This window comes from Phyllobates terribilis, unplaced genomic scaffold, assembly GCF_046119375.1.
Source record: "Phyllobates terribilis strain yellow unplaced genomic scaffold, ASM4611937v1 Scaffold_8__6_contigs__length_399053987, whole genome shotgun sequence".
NCBI lineage: Eukaryota > Metazoa > Chordata > Amphibia > Anura > Dendrobatidae > Phyllobates > Phyllobates terribilis.
The window spans coordinates 153,122,636-153,146,535 of NW_027362768.1; the positions used below are offsets into that span (position 1 = coordinate 153,122,636).

At 43.6% G+C, this 23,900-nt stretch overlaps 1 protein-coding gene across 3 annotated transcripts in view; it reads left to right on the forward strand.

The window, feature by feature from the left end:
* Window positions 1-23,900, forward strand: part of TRABD2B (TraB domain containing 2B) — a 408,394-nt gene that overhangs the window by 122,899 nt on the left and 261,595 nt on the right. The gene's annotated exons all lie outside the window — the stretch shown is intronic.

A 23,900-nucleotide genomic window follows, 5' to 3' on the forward strand; every position in this document is an offset into this window, starting at 1 on the left:
TATCCGCTAAGCAAAAATGTTCAGACGTAGCAGAGCTGTTTCTGTTTTTTTTTTTTCAAGGAGTTGTCCAGTCTGTGGATAGTTGATAACTTGTTGGTACATGGACATCCAATCCTTGGGATGCGCACCGATCGGCAGAAGAGGAAACTTTTATCCCGTTAGAATGGAGTGTCAGTGCACATGCTCCACCGCCGCTCCATTAATCCCCTATGGACCTCCTGAACACTACGATTGACTTTTTCTCAATCGTAGCGCCTAACACCCAAAACCGAATTTAGTGCATAATTTACATAAAAAAATGGATAGATCAATAAAAACATGGAAAGATATTAACTATTAAAGTGATGTTAAATCTGGTAAAAAGTTGCACAGAAAACTGTCTGCTCCTGGGGGAATCAACATAATGCAGTGTGAAAATAAAAACATCTGCTCTTTTCCAGTTCACTGCCAGAATCTAGTAACATACCCCACTGGTGCAGCGTGCGCGTCTTTCCCCTACACATTAAACAAACAATTATTTTCTGCAAGCTAAACATATAACTTGAGTATTTGCACTGCAGCCAAGTCTTTGATTAAAATAGGACTGAGCGTAACATGACTTATTAATAGCGAGTTATTCTAAACTGTTCATCCTTTTAAGAACAGTCTGTCTGACCTCATTAGGAAAGACGTGAATATAGAGATGATTATTAGACTGACTCTATCTTACAGGATGGAGCTCCATCAGAACTGAAGATACTTCTCATCATTAATCAAAATCATAATTCTCCGACATGCCTCCATTGTGAATTTGGTCAGGCCTAACATTCACTATATGGACAAAAGAAATGGGACACAACTCCGTATCATCAAGTTTAGGTTTTTCATTCAGTCCAATTGCCCCCAGTATATAACATGCGGCCCCATTGCCCTCGGTGAATAACATCCGTTCCCTCACCCCCGATGTATAACATTCAGCCCATCATCCCCAGTGTATAACATCTGGCCCCATTGCCCCCGGTATATAACATCCGGCCCCATTACCCTCGGTGTATAACATCCGTTCCCTCACCCCCAGTGTATAACATCTGTCCCCTCGCACACAGTATATAACATTCGGCCCCTTGCTGTTATGTTCTGCTACCAGAGCTAAGGAAAGAGAGGAGATCTGTCCCTACGATAGAACTCAGCTTAATCCCTACGATGTAACAGGGAACCTGATCCTGCGATCAGACCTGCTAAAGTCCTAAGCTAGTCTGTACGGAGACCTATAGATGTGAGGAAGGAATCCCTACAAGTACTAAGGACTGGGAGGAATATGGGACACCTCCTAACAGAAATAGTAGCAGACAGATGAACAAACAAAATATATAGAACATAGAGGTCAGTAGACCAAGCAATCTAACAGAGCAAGACACAGAGCACAGGCTAGCTAGAAAGTAGATATACAATGAAGTCCAGCAAAGCCAGAAGGGCGGAGCAGGATTAAATAGGCCAACAAGGTCATGTGACCAGCAAAGGAAAAAAAACTAAGAGCAAGGTTCTAACAGTACCCCCCCTTCTAAGAGGATCCTCCGGATCCCCTAGGACCAGGCTTATCAGGAAATCTCCTGTGAAACGCTCTGATAAGTCTGGACGCGGAAACATCATCCGACCTCACCCAAGAGTTATCCTCGGGACCGAAACCTTTCCAGGCCACAAGATACTGCAAACTACCTCTATACCGTCTAGAGTTAAGGATGCGAGAAATTTCATATTCCCCGTCCTCCACCACCGGAGGAACAGAGGCAGAGGCGTCACAATCCGATACAACAGCTTTTTTCAACAGAGAGACATGAAATACCGGATTAATTCTCCAGGAGGTAGGAACCTCCAACCTAACAGCAGATTGATTGACAACCTGAAGCACCTTAAAGGGCCCTACAAACTTGGGACCCAATTTCTTTGAAGGAATCCTCAACTGCAGATTCCTAGAGGACAACCAAACCATGTCACCAACAGCGAACAAAACCTCCTGTCGTTTCCTATCAAAGTAGTCTTTAGATTTTCTGTTGGCCTCCTGAAGATTACCACGCACATCCGTCCAAACTCTCTCCAAATCACCGGAAAAATTCTCCTCCTCAGGCACGGCAGATCCCAACTTGGAGAACGACCCAAACGATGGATGTCTCCCAGAACAACAAAAAAAAGGCGAACAACCAGCAGAAGAAGATGTATGATTGTTCAGAGCAAATTCAGCAAGTGGCAGAAACTCAGACCACCCCTCCTGATTGTCTGCCACAAAACAACGCAAGAACTGCTCAACATCCTGGTTTTTCCTTTCTGTCTGGCCATTAGATTCAGGATGATATCCGGACGAGAACGACAAATGAACTCCCAACCTATCACAAAAGGCACGCCAAAAACGAGCCACGAACTGAGGACCCCTATCAGAAACAATGTCAGTAGGAACGCCATGAAGTCTGACAATTTCCTTGACAAAGGCCTTAGCGAGAGTTTTAGCGCAGGGCAGTTTGACGAAAGGAACCAAGTGACACATCTTACTAAAACGGTCCACGACCACCCAGATGACAGTAAAACCCTCAGAGGGGGGAAGGTCAGTTATAAAGTCCATAGCCAAATGTGTCCAAGGAGCACTGGGAACCTCCAAAGGACAAAGCAACCCCGCAGCAGGAGTATGTGAGGACTTAGATCTAGCACATATAGTACATTGACGCACCCACTTAATGACTTCCTTCTGCCATCCAGGCCACCAAAAACTGCGACCCACCAGTCTCTTGGTCTCAGAGATTCCGGGATGACCTGCCAACCGAGATTCGTGACACTCAACAAACAAATCTTTCCTAAAGGTCCCAGGCACAAACAACCTCCCATGAGGAGTGTTAGAAGGGGCATTCTCCTGTGCTTTAAGAATCTAATTTTCCAAAACGGAGTCCAAAGCAGCTATCACAACACCTTCTTGTAAAATGTTCTCCTCTTTCTCAGCACCGACTATGGGAGAAAAACTGCGAGACAAGGCATCCGCATTAACATTCTTAGTACCAGGGATGTAAGTAACGGAGAAATTAAACCGCGAGAAAAACAGTGCCCACCTAGCCTGACGGGCATTCAGGCGCTTGGCAGCATCAAGATATATCAGATTTTTATGATCCGTAAGAACCTGAACGGGAAATTCCGCACCTTCCAAGAAGTGGCGCCAGTGTTCAAATGCGAGTTTAATAGCCAATAATTCCCGATTACCAATATCGTAATTCAGTTCAGTCTCCGAAAATGTTTTTGAAAAAAAGGCACAGGGATGTAATCCATCCCCGTTATCCTGAGACAATACTGCGCCAACCCCCACAGAGGAAGCATCAACCTCAACCAAAAACGGCCTAGTAACATCAGGCTGCATAAGGATGGGAGCAGAGGTGAACCTCTCCTTGAGATACACAAAAGCTTCAATGGCCTCAGAAGACCACTGAACCGCATCAGCACCTTTCCTGGTGAGATCAGTCAGAGGTTTGACAATACTAGAAAAATTTTTTAGGAATTTTCTATAGTAATTGGCGAAACCCAAAAACCTCTGTATCGATTTCAAACCAATAGGCCTAGGCCATTCCTGCACAGCCTGAACCTTAACCGGATCCATCTCAAAACCTTTGCTGGAGATAATGTAGCCCAAAAAACTAATTCTCTGTACAGCGAACTCACATTTCTCCAGCTTAGCAAAAAGCGAATTGCCCATTAATAACTGTAATACCTCACGCACGCTCCGCCAATGAGACTCCAGATCCGGCGAATAAATCAAAATGTCATCCAAATACACAACCACATTTTTACCGATCAAAGGTCTAAGGATGTCATTAATCAGATTCTGAAAAAATGCAGGAGCATTAGTAAGACCAAAAGGCATAACCAGATTCTCAAAATGACCCACAGGAGTGTTAAAAGCAGTCTTCCATTCGTCACCCTCCTTCATGCGCAACAGATTGTATGCCCCCTTAAGGTCAATTTTAGAGAACCACTTGGCCCCCATTAACTGGTTAAACAGATCAGGAATCAATGGCAGTGGGTAAGGATTGCGTACAGTAATTTTGTTAATCTCACGAAAATCCAGACAAGGACGTAAACCGCCGTCCTTTTTTTTTACAAAAAAAAATCCAACCGCCACAGGAGACTTAGAGGGCCTAATGTGACCGGCGGCCAAACTTGTCTGTATGTATTCCTCCAAAGCCTTCCTCTCAGGAATAGTAAGGTTAAATAAACGACTTTTAGGAAGAGTCGCTCCAGGGACAAATTCAATAGAACAATCATAGTCTCTATGGGGAGGCAAAACCTGCGATTCCTTCTCAGAAAAAACTCTCCAAAAATCCTGAATAGGAACAGGCAATTCTCCCCTATCCAAAGCTGCAATACGCCCATTACAACACTTGTCATAACATTTATGGCTCCAGGATTTAATTTCACTGGTAGACCAATTCAGTACAGGATTGTGAAATTTTAACCAGGGCAATCCCAATATTACTGGAGAAGGCAAGTTATTCAACACTACCAAATCCAATTTCTCATGGTGAACACCATTAATAGTGAGAGGAAATTCACAGACCTTGAGAGTAATATTCTTCAAAGGGGAACCATCCACAGAAACCACAGCAATGGGGGATGATAAAGGTTCAGGTTTTAAATTGAGTCTTTCCACGAATCCCCCATCAATAACATTCAGAGTAGACCCACAATCGACAAACACCCGAAATTCCATTAATTTTTCCTGAGCAATCGTGGAAGCAGCTAAAAATACACCCTTGGAATTTAAACAGGCAATACGGGCATGACTGACCATTTTTTTTTTTTTCTTCATACGAAGCTCACAGCCTTTAATGAAATGACCAGATTTTCCGCAATATAAACACAAGCCTTCAAAAAATCGACGGTCTTTTTCTTGAGAGCGAGGTGCCACCGATCCAATCTCCATCGGTTCACCACTGTTAGTACACACATTCTCATAACCAGAAACTGACATAGCAGAGGATTTGCTCTCATTAACCCTTGCACGCAGTCTTCTATCCACCCGTATAGCTAATTGCATAGCCTGTTGCAAATCTTCAGGTGTAGGATAAGCAATTAGCAGGTCTTTAACCCTTTCACTGAGCCCAGCAAGAAATAGACTTTTCAGAGCAGAATCGTTCCACCCTGTTTGAGTAGACCAACGACGGAAATGAGTACAATATTTTTCCACATTACCTGATCCTTGTTTTAAACGTCTCAACTCAGTCTCAGCTGATGCGACACGGTCAGGATCATCATATAATAGTCCCAAAGCAGAAAAAAAACTATCCACTGATCTGAAGCATGTATCACTAGGTTGCAAAGAAAAGGCCCACTCCTGAGGCTCTTTGCGCAAAAGTGACATTATGAACCCTACGCGCTGGGATTCATCCCCAGAGGACTTAGGTCTCAAACGAAAATACAATAAGCAAGCATTTTTGAATGAAAAAAATTCTCGGTGTTCACCAAAAAATAAATCCGGCAAACATACCTTAGGCTCCAAGAAATGTGCTCCAGGACAGTTACTCACGTGCTGACGGAGCTCGGCCACCTCCAGAGAGAGTCCCTGCAGGCGATGAACCAAATCCTGAACCGACACCATGATGGAACAGAAAAATCTTTCCTTAGAGAATTTGCTGGCTGGACTTACTGTTATGTTCTGCTACCAGAGCTAAGGAAAGAGAGGAGATCTGTCCCTACGATAGAACTCAGCTTAATCCCTACGATGTAACAGGGAACCTGATCCTGCGATCAGACCTGCTAAAGTCCTAAGCTAGTCTGTACGGAGACCTATAGATGTGAGGAAGGAATCCCTACAAGTACTAAGGACTGGGAGGAATATGGGACACCTCCTAACAGAAATAGTAGCAGACAGACGAACAAACAAAATATATAGAACATAGAGGTCAGCAGACCAAGCAAACTAACAGAGCAAGACACAGAGCACAGGCTAGCTAGAAAGTAGATATACAATGAAGTCCAGCAAAGCCAGAAGGGCGGAGCAGGATTAAATAGGCCAACAAGGTCATGTGACCAGCAAAGGAAAAAAAACTAAGAGCAAGGTTCTAACACTTGCCCCCAGTGTATACCATCCAGCCCCATTGCCCTCGGTGTATAACATCCGTTCCCTCACCCCCGATGTATAACATCCGGCCCCATCGCCTCCATTGTATAACATCCGGCCCCATCGCCTCCATTGTATAACATCTGGCCCCATTGCCCCCAGTTTATAACATTTGGCCCCTCGTCCCCAGTGTATAACTTTTGGCCCCATTGCCTCCGATGTATAACATCTAGCCCCAATTCCCCCCTTGTGCATAACATCCACGGCATTGCATCCGGTGTATAACATCCATCCCCTCGTGTATAATATCCGTCCCCTCACCCCCTATATATAACATTCGGCCCCTTGCCCCCACTGTGAAACATCCGGCCCCATTGCCTCTGATGTATAACATCCGGCCCCTCGCCTTCAATGTATAACATACAGCCCCATTGCCTCCGGTATATAACATACAACCCCATTGCCCCCCGGGGTATAACATTCGGCCACATCGCCCCTCGGTGTATATATCTGGCCCCATTGCTTCCCCCCCAGTGTGTAACATCCAGCCCCATTGCCCCCCCGGTATATAACATCCGGCCCCATTGTCCCCCCGGTGTATAACATCCGGCACCATTGCCCCCTGGTGTATAACATCCAGCCCCATTGCCTCAGGTATATAACATCCAGCCCCATTGCCCCCCGGTGTATAACATTCGGCCCCATTGCCCCCCCCAGTGTGTAACATCCGGCACCATTGCCCCCTTCTGTATAACATCCAGCCCCATTGCCTCCGGTGTATAACATCTGACCGCATTGCCCCCCCCCCCGGTGTATGACATCCGGCCCCATTGCCTCCAGTGTATAACATTCGGCCCTCATCATGCCATCTGCCTGTACTAACGTGACAGAACCCCTGGTGGTGCAGAGCTCACTGATACCAGCGCGGTCCTGTAATAGGAGCCACCAGTGTAACAAGTCCGTATATGACATTTCTTCCTCCCAAATCTTCCCCCATCACCTGTGAGTGATATTATTGAGAAGTGGAAGGAACTGCAGCAACTCAGCCATGAAGTGGAGACCCGGTAACGTTACAGAACGTGGTTACCAAGCAAAAAAAATAAAATTATCCCCAAAGATGGACAACCCCTTATTCTGCATAGATCAGTGTAGCACTTGGTGGTCATCTACCTATTGCTTCTCGTTCTTCCTACCCTCTTAGTAATATGCGCCAAGTATCCCTGTAATTTGTGAACTATTTCTAAGCTTTTCAAAGCAAGGCCATAAGCCAAAAATACAGTTTTGTTTCTCCGATCACAAAATCCAAGTACATTTTCCCCTTATCCCTTAATCCAAGAGCAGTGATCGAAATCCACAGCATCACTAATGAGGTATGACCTCTTCCCTCCGAGACAGGCTGCACATTGCAATTACTGTGCCCTGATTAATGGGAGGTCATGTTAATTATGGCTGCAAAAAGAACACTGAAGAGACCATTTGACAAAATCTGTTTGGAGCATGGATTAAGCCGCCACCAGTTAATGTTTGTCGAAACCCTCCTCTTGAAAAGGTTCCTTTCAAAACCTAATTCACCACAGTACAGTACTTCACCCAAGAAAAAAAAAATGGCTTCAGAAGAACGTGCAGGGAGGGATCATAAATCAGGAAAATCGAAAATGTTATTTTCCAAAGACTGAGTAATACTTTTCCATCATTTCCTTGAGTAAATAACTTGCATCTTATTTATTAGGTGGCACTTTCTGCAGGCACTCTGACTTCATAAGCGTATTTATTTTTTCATGTAAAAGAATGAAAAGTCTTCAAGGAAATTGTAAGGGAGGTCCATTTTGATACGAAGGGTCTAGATTTGGTGTCTCCCCTGGGATGGCATTTCAATGCATTAGTCATAGTAGTAATGATAATACATAAGACCAAGTCTTAAAATAAGTCTGACCCAACACCCAAGCAACAATTTGAGGCTCACATTCCGTGAAAATATTTGCTTTATTTAATTTTTAGAATTGCATCATTCTATGTATTTTTTATGATTTTACATTCTCTGCTAATTCATGATGATATGGCGTTGTATTTTATTAATTTTTTTTAACTTTTTTTTGTAGAACTTTTAACATTCTAAACAGTTTAATTTGAGTCAACGATGTTAACTTATTGGCATATGATGTACTACTTATCGGTAACTCATTGCTACAGTGACGGTATGCTGTTTAATTGTATTTATTTTTAATATCTTATTTAAAGTAGCTTCTACAAATTATGAATAAATGATATTTATCATTTTTAAAGTAGTTTTGCTAAATAAAAAAAGAAGTTTGTCATTTTTTTATGGACTTGCCAATATTTTTAGCCAAATCCTTGTTGATTAATGATTGTTAATTTTTGTGGTATACTTGCCCAAAAAATAATAAGTTATATATTTTTTTATTATTTTAAAGGGACCTGATAGAATCACAGGCAGTATATTTCAGACATTGGTTCTATAATTTCAGCCAGGTTTCAGAGATCTCCTTCATTTGAAAGGCATCCTTGGATCATGCCTCTCAGGTGACTACATGTCCGTCCCCCTTGTAATAGTGTCCTCTGTCCTGGCTCATCTTGTAATAATCTCCCCCATCCTGGACCTTTTCCATCCTGGGCCCCTTCCTAGTATAATGTCCCCATCCTGGTATAATGTCCCCATTCTGGTATAATGTCCCTCATTCCGGCATAATGTCCCCTTTCTGGTATAATGTCCCCATTCTAGTATAATGTCCCCCATCTTGGTATAATGTCCCAATTCTGGTATAATGTCCTCCATTTTGGTATAAGGTATAATGTTCCTCATTCTGGTATAATGCCACCCATCCTGGTATAATGTCCCGATTCTGGCTTAATGTCCCCCATCCTGGTATAATGTCCCCATTCTGGTATAATGTCCTCCATCCTGGTATAATGTTCTCTCTTCTGGTATAATGTCCCCCATTCTGGTATAATGTTCTCTATTCTGGTATAATGTCCTCCATCCTGGTATAATGTCCTCTACTCTGGTATAATGTCTCCATTCTGGTATAATGTCCTCATCCTGGTATCCTGGTATAATGTTCTCTATTCTGGTATAATGTCTTCCATCCTGGTATAATGTCCTCCACTCTGGTATAATGTCTCCTTTCTGGTATAATGTCCTCATCCTGGTATCATGTTCTATATTCTGGTATAATGTCTCCCATCCTGGTATAGTGTTCTCCACTCTGGTATAATGTCTCCATTCTGGTATAATGTCCTCATCCTGGTATCCTGGTATAATGTTCTATATTCTGGTATAATGTCTCCCATCCTGGTATAATGTTCTCCATTCTGGTATAATGTCCCGCATTCTGGTATAATGTCCCCCCTTCTGGTATAATGTTCCTCATCATGGTATAATGTCCCCCATTCTGGTATAATTCCCCCTATCCTGGCATAATGTGCCCCATCCTGGTATAATGTTCTCCATTCTGGTATAATGTCCCGCATTCTGGTATAATGTCCCCTTTCTGGCATAATGTTCCCCATCATGGGCCCTTTTCCACTCTTTTCCAGCACATTTTTAAAATAAATGGACAATTATTCTTAAGTTCTCTGCTCCCACGCCATGCAGCATCCTCTTCTGTAGCCGGTGCAGACGCCGGTAGCTGACTTTGGCGTGCTGGCACGGGCAGCATATGATGTCACTGCCATGCACTGGGCATCACTGGCAAGTCGACATCAGTTGCCAGACTCTGATTGACAGACAGCGTGTATTGCAGAGTCAGCAGATCTCTCCACCACAATACCTTGTGCCAGGTCGCCATGTGCCAGATCGTTACTCCCCTGAAGAGCGACCTGTCACTCATGGGAAACGGGCAAGGGAGATGCCACTGGGAACTGGACTCTTGTCACCCAATCGGCATTTAAATGTATGTTTTCTCAGAAACACCGTGTCGTTTCAGAATAAAACATACTTGGCTGATATGATGGAGTCAGTATTTGATATCAGTGGTTCAGGCAATATGTATCAGTTGTCAGGTTCCCTTTAATATATTTTGACATTTTATTTATGGAATAATTTTTACTTTGTGATAAATTAATTAAAGACAAAAACTTCTAGAATTACATAAATGCATGAAAAAAAAAGTTGTAATAAAGTTTGATATATCTTTATGAATTATTTTTTTGGGAAAAAAATTTCACATCAGTAGCCAAAAAGACATAAAAGATGTCATAACTACCAGCTACCTACTCCCCCCTTCCTTTCCATTCTGTATTCCTAAAGCCTCATGCACCTGGAGGAACAACACATATGGCCCTTGTACAGAGGGTACGCGCTGTGTGCCGCCACATGCTGCTATAAATGGCACCACCTCTCCCTGAAATGAAATGTGAATAATTCTGTAAAAACAAGCTTGCTATGATGTTTTTTTTTCCTACAGATCTACCATAAAAGTCACCCTATGACCCTATATATAATTGGAAGTATAAGGTCCCTCATATGAGCCCATAGACAACAAACCCAACGTTAAATAAAATTAACATTTTTATTAATTTTTTGAATAGAAGCAAAATTCTATCCCTGGAGTTGATACTTATGTTTTTTGTTTGATAAACATATATATATATTATTATTATATATATTTTTTTTTCAAGTAGCAATTTTTATTTATTCTGATTGCTGACATTTAAATTGCCCAAAGTGTTTCACAATATTGGTCACAATAAATGCACTTGTTCTATCATCCATAGACCCCTTGCACCTCGGAAAAATTTCACATCCATTCTACCATAATTGTGTGTCTACTGGTGTCAGCTTTTTTTCCAAAGAACAAAGGGATAGTGTGTTTTCCTGGTGTCAAAGTTGGAAATGTAAGTAATTTTGTGGACATGGGAAGCTGGAGAGGAGAGTAATACCCTAAATTCCTGAGGGACATGAAATGTATTTTAGATGAATAAGGGTCAGTGTTGATTTGTAGGGCTGACAATCATAGTCTTCCAGAAGGAACAGTAAAAACTCTTTTAAGTTACACTTCAATCATAGGCTCTGCGCTCAATACGGACATTTGGATATCCTGGGTGGGGGGAGGGTGGCTTGAAATTATGTAAGATATTATTTCCTTATAGTCAGCTAGAGTCCTTAATTTTGGACATCCCGTGGCTATATCCGACTGCTAAATGCCAGTTATATAGTGTATGCAGTATGTTATTGCAGGGGCGTACATAGGAATCATGGGGCCCCATAGCAGAAGTTCTAATTGGGCCCCTCCCCCCCCAAAAAAATGTAAATAATTGTTGGGGGCACAGAAGAGCAGATCTCACAACTTTCCAGCCTTTGCATAGCAATTTTCTTCCCTGCTGAAGTCCTAGATTCCTCTTTCATTGCCCCATAAAATGTGATGCCAACAAAAGTGTCCCCCCCCCCCTTAACACAGTATGATACTCCCATGGTGCATTCCTCCTCATTAGCCTCTACATGCACAGTGAAATGACCCTACTGTCAGGGCTGTGGAGTGGGAGTCGGTATAAAATGGACTGACTCCTAAAATATATAATAAATTGGGTACAGTAGTTCAATGCAGTTTGTGGGGAATATTTTTTTCATAAGAATTTGGGAAAGTTATGAAATGTCCTATAAATGTCTGTCCTATTCCTGATCTAAGGGTCTAGACTTCTAGCTGAGATGAATCTGCGCTACAGTAAATTTATCACTTAAACATGAGCCGTGTATGAGGGAGTCGCAGTTGGAGTCGGTGTCATGGAAATTGAGGAGTCGGAGGTTTGGCTTACTGACTCCACAGCCCTGCCTACTGTACCCCACCTCAACTCCCAGGGCAAAGTATGGTGACCCCAACACAGTATAATCCCCCACTGTGACCCCCACACAGCCTTCCATGCAGTATAGTGGGCCTACATACAGTATAATGGCCCCCACACCTCTCCACACTCCACTGAGTATAATACACTCCCCATGGTCCTCCACACAGTATAATGCACTCCCTATGGTCCTCCACACAGTATAATGCACTCCCCATGGTCCTCCACACAGTATAACGCACTCGACATGGTCCTCCACACAGTATAATGCACTCGACATGGTCCTCCACACAGTATAATGCACTCGCCATGGTCCTCCACACAGTATCATGCACTCGCCATGGTCCTCCACACAGTATAATGCACTCCCCATGGTCCTCCACACAGTATAATGCACTCCCTATGGTCCTCCACACAGTATAATGCACTCGACATGGTCCTCCACACAGTATAATGCACTCGACATGGTCCTCCACACAGTATAATGCACTCGACATGGTCCTCCACACAGTATAATGCACTCGTCATGGTCCTCCACACAGTATCATGCACTCGCCATGGTCCTCCACACAGTATAATGCACTCGCCATGGTCCTCCACACAGTATAACGCACTCCCCATGGTCCTCCACACAGTATAATGCACTCCCCATGGTCCTCCACACAGTATAATGAACTCCCCATGGTCCTCCACACAGTATAATGTGCTCCCCATGGTCCTGTACACAGTATAATGAACTCCCCATGGTCCTCCACACAGTACAATGAACTCCACATGGTTCTGTATGCAGTATAATGCAGCCCCCCATAGGGTAAAATGCCGCCCCCATCATAGGGTAAAATGAAGCCCCAGTCCTCCAGTATTATCAGTACTCACTGATTTACAAAAATAAATAAATAAATACATACTCACCGCTCCTCGTTCCCCGCTGCTTCAGTCTCTGTCATCACCTCAGCAGCTGCCAGCTCCACTGTCTGACAGAGTGTGGAGCGCCATCACCCCACTGCGTCAGAAGCGGAGGAGTAATGAGGGAGATGGAGTGTCATATGACTATCCCTCCTCCATCATTGCTTTCAACTAGGGCCGGCTCCAGGTTTTCGTGGGCCCCGGGCGAAAGAGTCTCAGCGGCCCCTTTAATACATACCAACATTCATGATGCACAGATACCGCAGAGAAATGTAGGTATACAACACAGGGCAAAGGCTGCCCCCTCACCCTTCACATATGCGAACATGCACACACACAGTACACAGACATGCTCGTACACGGTACGCAGACATGCAGATGGTACACAGATATGCACACATACATATGCAGACAAGCACATACACAGATACTTACATATTTGAACACATTCTTAAAAACACATAAAACAGACATAAATATATATATATATATACAGGCATATACACTGACATACACACAATACACATTAGAAATATATTTAATATGGGGATTGGGGAATCTGGTGGCGCTGCTTAATTGCCGCCACTTCATCAGGGCCCCCCCTCCATCGGGGCCTCCCTTAAACAGGGCCCCCCCTTCATCGGGGCCTCCCTTAAACAGGGCCCCCCCTCTATCGGGGCCTCCCTTAAACAGGGCCCCCCCTCCATCGGGGCCTCCCTTAAACAGGGCCCCCCCTCCATCGGGGTATCCCTTAAACAGGGCCCCCCTCCATCGGGGCCTCACTTAAACAGGGCCCCCCCTCCATCGGGGCCCCCCTCCTGCACCCCCGCTCCGCTGTTTGATTGCCGCCACCCACCGACACTGATTTCAGACATGGCCGCGCGCAGTGCACTGTGTGGTTGTGTCTGCTAGTAATGACGCGGCAGGGGCGACACAAGCACAATTAAAGGCGCAGTGTCGCCCCTGCCGTCACTACTACAAGACACAGCCGCACAGCGCATGGCAATGTCTGAACACAGTGGCGGTGGGCGGCAGCGGCAATCAAACAGCGGAGCGGGGGTTACAGAAGGAGGGCGACTGCTATCGGGCCCCTGCGGCTCACGGGCCCCATAGCAGTCGCGTGGCCTGCCGCCATTGGCGGTACGCCACTGTGTTATTGTATCAATGATGATGAACAGTTTACACCTATGGAATTACATAAGGCATGTGTTGATATTTGAACACAATTTTATTTATAAAAAGTTGGGAAACTTTGGAAATACATTGCACTACTTATTTTGTAATAATCCTGGTTGTATGCTCCAGAGCTGCATTTATATTTCTGCATTTTTTTTATGGATTCAGTCCATTTTCAGATTTGAAAAACATTTTCAATATAAGTCATTGACTACTTTTGCAAAAAGATTGCATTTTTTATTTTGTATTTACCATGATTGATATCCTATTTTATACTCCAGAGCTGAATTCATAATTCTGCTGTTTTAAGTAGATACAGTAATGTTCAGACATCAATATTATTTTTTAAAGCGGAATCCAGTCGAACACTATTTTCTATCTAAAAAGTTGAGTAACTTTGGAAATACATTGCACTGCTTATATTATACTGATCCTGATTTGCATCTTGTCCTGTTGTATACTACAGAGCTGCATTTATAGTTCTGCAGATTTTTTTATTATGCATTTAGTCTATTTTCAGATTTGAAAACCATTTTCTATAGAAAATGTTGACAACTTTTGCAAAAAGATTGCATTTTTTATTTTGTACTTGCCATGATTGACATCCTATATTATACTCCAGAGCTGAATTAAGAATTCTGCTGTTTTTATTTGATATAGTCATGTTCAGACTTGAATACAATTTTATATTTCTAAAATTGAGTAACTTTAAAAATACATTGTGTTACTTACCTTGTATTGATTGATCCTGATTTATATCCTGTTTTATACTTCAGAGCTGAATTCATAATTCTCGTGTTTTTATTGGATATAGTCATGTTTAGACTTAAATACAATTTTCTATTTCTAAAATTGAGTAACTTTGAAAATACACTGTGTTACTTACCTTGTATTGATTGACCCTGATTTATATCCTGTTTTATACTCCGGAGCGGAATTCATAATTCTAGTGTTTTTATTGGATATAGTCATGTTCAGACTTGAATACAATTTTCTATTTATAAAGTTGAGTAACTTTGAAAATACATTGTATTGCTTACCTTGTATTGATTGATGCTGATTTATATCCTGTTTTATACTCCAGAGCTGAATTCATAATTCTACAGATTTTTTTGTTGCAAAAATGTTCTTTTTCTGTAGGCTATAATTCAACAAAAAGTGTTTGACCTCATAAAGTAACACCGCGATCCTTACCCTGCATTGCGCTGATAGAAGATGGTTGCTATGGATTACTCCATATTTGTTCTTTAGTCTTAATGACATTGAGTCAATATTTGGCAATTTTAATTTTGGTGATTGATTTTAAAGGACATTAGCTGCGCCTATCAAAAAGAAGAGAATCTACAAAAGCAGATTTTCTTATCCCATAGCACTTATTAGGGTCTGGTAACCTTGGCCAGGGTCCCGCCACTGATATGTTGCTTATAGAAACCAGCCGAGGGTTTGTTCTCATTTTCTAAGTTCTAAATGTGTCTGGTTGTCAGGGACGAAATCACTTTTTCATTAAGTTTTAATGAGAAAAATGTCCGACATTATATGGAAGGATGGGAACATTCTGCACTTGTTGATTCTAACACTATGAGCCCTGCTCCTTAAAGGTGTTATGGTAAATGTTTATACTTTGTTTTGCTTTATTATTTAGACAATTCATATATCTTTGATCATTTTGTATTTTAATATTAGCTTTATAAGTGTTATTCTTAAATAACAGGGTGTTGTCTCTGATATAGAGATGTATTAAAGCCTTCCTTTGTTCTGAAAGTATAATAAACTAGATATAGCCAGATCCTAAGGAATGCAGCAGAATACATAATTTACGACTTTGTTTTTCCCAACATATCAAACCTTTTTAGGTAATGAAATGTAAGCCACTCCCACTTTCCTTCTCTTTGTGGTTTGTAATAAAAACTTGTAACCAGGCATCTGAGACTCAGACAAGTCTGGGACACAGACAGAATTGGTTGTGTGTTCTCTTGTCTCCAATCGATTGACTCCCTGATTTGATCAAAACTACCAAAAACCCCTCAAGTTTCTCCTAAAACTTTTCATATAGGTTTCTCCATCAAAGGGATTGTTCATCTTATAACACCATGTCATGTATAAGTCTAATATTCTGTTCTGAATAATGTCTTAATATATTTATACAGTATAGTGGTCAGTGCTCTGTTTTTTTTTATTCAGAAGTCCTGATTGACTGGATATTCCTAAGATTAAATGATTAAGTTCTGTCTGTCTTAGCTACCGTTAGGAACCTAATAAATACTGTTTTAATATGAAGGTCAATGTCTATAATGTATGCCGTAAACTCTCCCCAGTGGTGGTAGACAAAAATTTCATCATTTAACTTTGTTGGCTTAAAGGGAATCTGTCAGTAGGATGAAGCCTCTAAGCCGTCTATATGGGCATGGAGGTCATAGGTAGCTGAATAAAATGATACCTTGATATCTGCGATATGATGTCTTATTCCCGAGAAATCCACATTTTTCTTAATATGTAAATGAACGATGTTGAGCGAACATGCTCAACACTGCTCGGTACTCGCCCGAGCATCACGCTACTCGGGATGTTCGGCGAGCACCGAGCATTTCCGGGTTACTCGGGCGGGAGCTCGGGTCTCCGCCCTGCATGTTTGGTGCGCTTTACAGAGCCAATGAACATGCAGGGATTGCCAGCCAGTCACTGTAATGCCGCAGCCATGTTGTTTGTGGGCATTACAGTGATTGGCTGGCCGCACAGCGTCACCTCCCAGACGATCAGCCCGTCATGATTGGTGTGTGTGGGTGTCTGTGCGTGTGTCTGCGAGTGTATGCGATGTCTGCGGGTGTGTGCGGTGTCTGTGCGATGTGTGCGGGTGTGCGCGGTGTCTGTGCGATGTCTGCGAGTGTGTGCGGTGTCTGTGCGATGTCTGCGGGTGTGTGCGGTGTCTGTGTGATGTCTGCGAGTGAGTGCGGTGTCTGTGCGATGTCTGCGAGTGTGTGCGGTGTCTGTGCGATGTGTGCGGGATGTGTGCGGGTGTATGCGTGCAGGCAGACATAGGCCGATGTGACACTACTACTCCCATCGGCCTATGTCTGTCCCCGGTCCACTCGTGCCAGCAGGATCAGCTCGATGGGAGCAGTAGTTCCCATCAGCCTGATCCTGCTATATAAATTTCCCTACTGTGTCCCCAATAAATTTTAAAAAAATGTCATTGGTGGCCAGTGGTTGCCTACAATAAATTAGTTCATACATTACCTGTCCCCGCCGATCGCCACCTAAAATAAAGTAAAAAATAAAAAACTACACCTATACTCACCTAGACACCTAATTCCCCGAAGCCATCGATCTCCTGTAATAAAATATAAAATAATAAACCACAACCTTATCCTTACCCCTCCGGAGTAGTCCACGAGTGTCCCACGATGATCTCCAGTTTAGAGCAGCCACATAGAATGTGACCGCTCTGAACCGCTGCCGCCGCTAGAATGATGGGGCCGTAAGGGTTCGCCGGAGTTCAGGCAGCGCTGCTCCGGTTAGCTCCTTTACGGCCCTGCTGTATCGTGAGAAATTCCCACGGTACAGCAGTGCCGTAAAGGAGGTCTCCGGAGCTGCGCTGCCTGAATGCACTCCGGTGACCTCAGTCAGTGGCTCCCGCTGCCGGGAGCGGACGTGTTCCCGGCAGTGTGAGCTTACAGCAGCCATGCACAGCTGTCACCATCTCCAGATGTGACAGCTGTGCATGGGAGATCAGCGCAGGAACGTGGACAGGTAACTATTTTTTTTTAGTAAACTAAGAATTAAATAAAATGGTGTGTTTTATTTCAAATAAATTATTTTTTTCTGGGTGTAGTGTGTGTTTTTTCTTTTTAACACTTTGTAGGTTAGTAATGGGGGTGTCTTATAGACGCCCATCATTACTAACCTGGGCTTCATGGCAGCTGGCGCTGACATGAACCCCAACCCTATTACCCCCTGCCACCGCACCAGGGCAGCGTGGAAGAGCGAGGCTAAGTGCCAGAGTTGGCGCATCCTATGGATGCGCCATTTCTGGGGCGGCTGACGGCTGGTGTTTCTAGCCTGGGAGGGGGCCAATATTCATGGCACCCTTCCTGGGCTATTAATATCAGCCCCCAGCTGTCTGCCTAGCCTTTGCTAGCTATTAAATAGGGGGTACCCCACGTCATTTTTTTGGGGGGTCCCCCATTTTAATAACTAGTAAAGGCTAGGTATTCAGCTGGGGGCTCATATTAGTAGTCTGGGAAGCTCCGTGGGTATTACCCACTTCCCAGGCTTCAAACATCTGCCCCAGCCGTCTGCTTAACCTCCGCTAGGGCCTAAAATTATGGGGGATCCCCACGCCAATTTTTTTTTAAATAAATCCTTTATTTTAACACTAAATGACATTTGAGGAGTTAATAAAGATGCAGTCCCTAAATTATTATTTATTTTTTAATTAATTTTTCCCAAAAATTTTGACGTGGGCTTTGCCATATTTTTGTATGCCAGCCAGGTACAGCATCCAGCTTCTATGAACGCGCCATTTTCCGGGGTGGCTGCGGACTGCAATTTGCAGCGGGGGGGGGGGCAGAAAGCTTGGGCCATCCCCCAGCTGCCTAGTTGTACCTGGCTGGACACACAAATAGGGAGAAGCCCCACGTATTTTTTTTTTAAATTATTTCATGAAATTCATGAAATAATAAAGAAAAAAAGGGCTTCCCTATATTGTTGTGTCCAACCAGGTACAAATAGGCAGCTGGTGGTTGGGCGCAGCCCGTTTCTGCCTGCTGTACCTGGCTGGACACAAATATGGTGCGAAGCCCCAAGTCAATTTTTTTATATTAATTATAGGAAATTCATGAAATAATTTAAAAAAAATTGATGTGGGGCTTCGCCCGATATTTGTGTCCAGCCAGGTACAGCAGGCAGGAACGGGCTGCGCCCAACCACCAGCTGCCTATTTGTACCTGGCCGGACACAACAATATAGGGAAGCCCTTTTTCTAAAAAATTATTTCATGAAATAATTAAAAAAAAATTGACGTGGGGCTTCGCACTATATTTGTGTCCAGCCAGGTACAGCAGGCAGGAACGGGCTGCCCCCAACCACCAGCTGCCTATTTGTACCTGGCCGGACACAACAATATAGGGAAGGCCTTTTTTTCTTAATTATTTCATGAATTTCATGAAATAATTTAAAAAAAAAATACGTGGGGCTTCGCCCTATTTTTGTGTCCAGCCAGGTACAACTAGGCAGATGGGGGCTGGAATCCGCAGCGCAGGGAGGCCCAAGCTTTCTGGGCCCCACCCGCTGCAAATTGCAGTCCGCTGCTACCCCGGAAAATGGCGCGATCATAGAAGCGCCATCTTCTGGCGCTGTACCCAACTCATCCAGGGCCCTGGTGCGGTGGCTCACTGGGTAATAAAGGGGTTAAGGCCAGCTTGGCATTATCAGCTGGCCCTAAGCCCGAAATTCATGGGGTCACGCCAGTATTAGACATGACCACCAAGAATTTCTAGTAAAGTATTTAAAAAAAACACAACACCCAGAAAAAAGTCCTTTAATTGAAATAAACACACAATTCTTTATTGTTCTAAATTAAACTCTACTTACCATCACGCCCATTCCAGCTGAAGCCAACGATCTCCTGCAGTAAAAGAAAAATAATAAAGCAACATCATCCTTATCTTTCGATGGTTCCCAGGATGGCTTCAGCTCTGCTACATCGAGATGACAGGCTGGATCGCAGCAGAAAGCTGCCATCCAGCCTGTCATCCCGCAGACACTGAGAAGCGCAGGCATGCTTACGCTCCTCAGTGTCTGGCTGTGACGGCATCCCGATGAGCCGACAATGAACTTAGCTCACCTCATGCACGTCACTGACAGCGTGGGAGAATTCTCCTGCACTCAGCGCTTCAGCGTGAGAATTTTCCCACGCTGTCAGTGACGTGAATGAGGTGAGGTCATGTCCAATGAACTCAGCTCACCTCATGCACGTCACTGACAGTGTGGGAAAATTCTCACGCTGAAGCGCTGAGTGCAGGAGAATTTTCCCACGCTGTCAGTGACGTGCATGAGGTGAGCCGAGTTCATTGGACATGAACTCGGCTCATCTGGATGCCGTCACAGAGAGACACTGAGGAGCGCAAGCAAGCCTGTGCTTCTCAGTGTCTGCGGGATGACAGGCTGGATGGCAGCGTTCTGCTGCACTCCAGCCTGTCATCTCGATGTAGCAGAGCTGAAACTGTCCTGGGAACCATGGAAAGGTAAGGATGAGGTTGCTTTATTATTTTTCTTTTATTGCAGGAGATCGTTGGCTTCAGCTGGAATGGGCGTGATGGTAAGTATAGTTTAATTTAGAACAATAAAGAATTGTGTGTTTATTTCAATTAAAGGATTTTATTCTGGGTGTTTGTGTTTTTTTTTTTAACTTTGACTATGGGGTTAGTAATGGGGGTGTCTTATAGACGCCTCTCCATTACTAACCTGGGCTTGATGTCAGCTGGCATTATAAGCTGACATCAACCCCAACCCTATTACCCCACTGCCACCGCTACAGGGCACTGGGAAGAGCGAGGCTAAGTGCCAGAATTGGCGCATCCTATGGATGCGCCATTTCTGGGGCGGCTGACGGCTGGTATTTCTAGCCTGGGAGGGGGCCAATATTCATGCCACCCTTCCTGGGCTATTAATATCAGCCCCCAGCCTTTGCTAGCTATTAAATTAGGGGGGACCCCACGTCATTTTTTTGAGGGGGTCCCCCATTTTAATAGCTAGTAAAGGCTAGGTATTCAGCTGGGGGCTGATATTAGTAGCCTGGGAAGCTCCGTGGGTATTTCCCCCTTCCCAGGCTTCAAACATCTGCCCCAGCCGTCTGCTTAACCTCCGCTAGAGACTAAAATTATGGGGAACCCCATGCCAATTTTTTTTTAAATAAATCCTTTATTTTAACACTAAATGACAAGTACAGTAATCAACACTGTCACTGTACTTCATATATATGTGACTGACATGTTTCTATCTATATAATCTATGTGTGATTCTCTATTCCTTCTATTCTAAATTGTCGGGTACCGCTGCTGAATTGCCAGCCGGCTTTTTTAAAGAGACAGTGCATGAAAACACTATTATATTTTTAAATAAATCCTTTACACTAAATGACAAGTACAGTAAGCAACACTGTCACTGTACTTCATATATATGTGACTGACATGTTTCTATCTATCTAATCTATGTGTGAAGCTCTATTCTTTCTGTTGTAAATTGTCGGGTACCGGTGTATGCCGCTGCTGAATTGCCGGCTTTTCGCGTAATACATTCTACATTATTCTTAGTTGTTTTCCTTCATGTAGAATTAACCTACAAGGAAAGAAAGGGTTTATTTTTATTCCGATATTTCTGTCCCATTGACTTGTATTGGTTTCCTGTATCGGAATCGGCGATATCCGATACTTTTTGGGTATCGGTCCAATCCAATCCGATACGATATTTCCTGATATCGGAAGGTATCGCTCAACACTATCCTTAACATATTTCACAGGAAAGCACTTTCATTTTCGTTTTTGAACGTTTTATTTTGAGCCTGTAAAAGTGTATTAATACCTCTGACCACGTTGTTGACAGCAGTGACCTGGGGGTCAGAAATGCTTCCTGGGGCGATCCCCATGCTGTCCCCATGTCATTTGAGCACTATCACTATCGTTTTGGGCACTTGTTAGGCTTTTAAAAGACTGCCGGGGGAGCCGCCGCAAAAATGCTCGAGTCTCCCATAGACTAACATTGGGCTCGTTGCTCGGGTCGAGCACCCGAGTATCACGGCGAGCTCGGCCCGAGCTTCGAGCACCCGAGCATTTTAGTGCTCGCTCAACACTAGTTATGATCTATGGGCGGGGCATAGATCTCCCGAGAATCTTCACCCAGAGCTTATTTTACATGAAAGGGGGCGTTACCAGTGTGAGACATGTAATGACTGACAGTCTGCTCTCCTGATCTACATGTCTCACACTGGCAACGCTCCCTTTCATTTACAATAAGCTCTGGAGGCAGATTCTCAGGGAGATCTATGTCCGGCCCATAGATCTTAACAGCTCATTTACATATTAAAAAAAACTTAGCTTTCTCTTGATTGAGACATCGGATCAAAGTTATCAAGGTATCATTTCATTCAGCTTCCTATGACCTACATGCCTATATAGACGGCTAAGGAGGGCTGATCCTACTGACATAGTCTCTTCAGCAGGTGATTTGGAGTTATTTATCAGAAAAATGAAGCTCATCCATTATAAAAATAGGTTAAGTAGTGAATCGGCCTAAAATTTTAGATCTGGTCTGTTGGTAAAAACTGACAACCAATATGGCTGCCATTCCAACTATATGAGTCTTGATGTGGAGTAATACTGGAGTGGGTTATACATTACTGCAAAACTAGTCAAGGTGAGAATCAATTATACCACTTAGTTTCATATCATAAGTGACATTCAAGGGTTGTCTACCCTTGAGGACAATCTTTTTTTTTCTACATAAATGCATGTATTTTGGGCCAAAAATAATTTTTGCTATTGGGTTTCATTAAAAATGTTGCACCATCTGGCTTTTACTGGCACATTCAACTTTGATGTGATCTGTGGTTATAAATTAGCTTAGAGCAAGTTAGAAAAAAGACAGATAAAGAGAGTTACAAACTCTCACATCTGACAGCTGGAATGAGCTCACTGACAGATCCCCAGATAACTCATTCCTCAGCACAAAGGTTATAGAAGGCAAACGGTGCAAATTTATTTTAATGAAACCCAAGAGCAAAAATACATTTTTGGTCTAAAATACATGCATTTAAGTAAAAAAAGAAAACATTGTCCCCAAAGGTGGACAACAACAGTGCCATACAGCGGCAAAGTAAAACATGCACCTAAACAAAAATCCTTTACAGTGCTGCCTCCATCATACACTATGGAAATAGTACTGTGCGGTGCATAAGTAGCACTACCAAACAATGCCTAGGTAAATACCGTCATACAGTACTTAACTGTTCCATACAAAAAATACTCTAATTGTGCAAAGTCTAAATTAAACTATTGTATATACAATATATATCAATCGATATTGGTCAAAAGACAATGGTGTCAGATCTTATGTGAAGACCCCTTCAGTACGAGCCATGGGTGTCAGACCTTATGTGAAGAGCCCTTCAGCTTGGCCATGGGTGTCAGACCTTATAAAAAGACCCCTTCAGCATGGGCCATGGGTGTCAGACCTTATGTGAAGACCCCTTCAGCTCGGCCATGGGTGTCAGATCTTATAAACAGACACCTTCAGCACGGGCCATGGGTGTCAGATCTTATGTGAAGACCCCTTCAGCATGGACCGTAGGTGTCAGACCTTATGTGAAGACCTCTTCAGCACGGGACATGGATATCAGACCTTCTGTGAAGACCCCTTCAGCATGGGCCATGGGTGTCAGGCCTTCTGTGAAGATCCCTTCAGCATGGGTCGTGGGTATCAGATCTTCTGTGAAGACCCCTTCAGCACAGGCCATAGGTGTCAGACCTTCTGTGAAGACCCCTTCAATACGGACCATGGGGATCAAACCTTATGTGACCACCTCTTCAGCATAGGCCATGAGTGTCAGACCTTATACGAAGACCCCTTCAGCTCGACCATGGGTGTCAGACCTTATAAACAGACCCCTTCAGCATGGGCCATAGGTGTGAGACCTTATATGAAGACCTCTTCGGTATGAACCATGGGTGTCAGAACTTATGCGAAGACCCCTTCAGCATGGGCCATGGGTGTCAGACCTTATCTGAAGACCCCTTCAGCATGGGCCGTGGGTGTCAGACTTTATGTAAAGATCCCTTCAGCACGGGCCATGGGTGTCAGACCTTATGTGAAGATCCCTTCAGCATGGGCCGTGGGTGTCAGACTTTATGAGAAGATCCCTTCAGCATGGGCCGTGGGTGTCAGACCTTATGTGAAG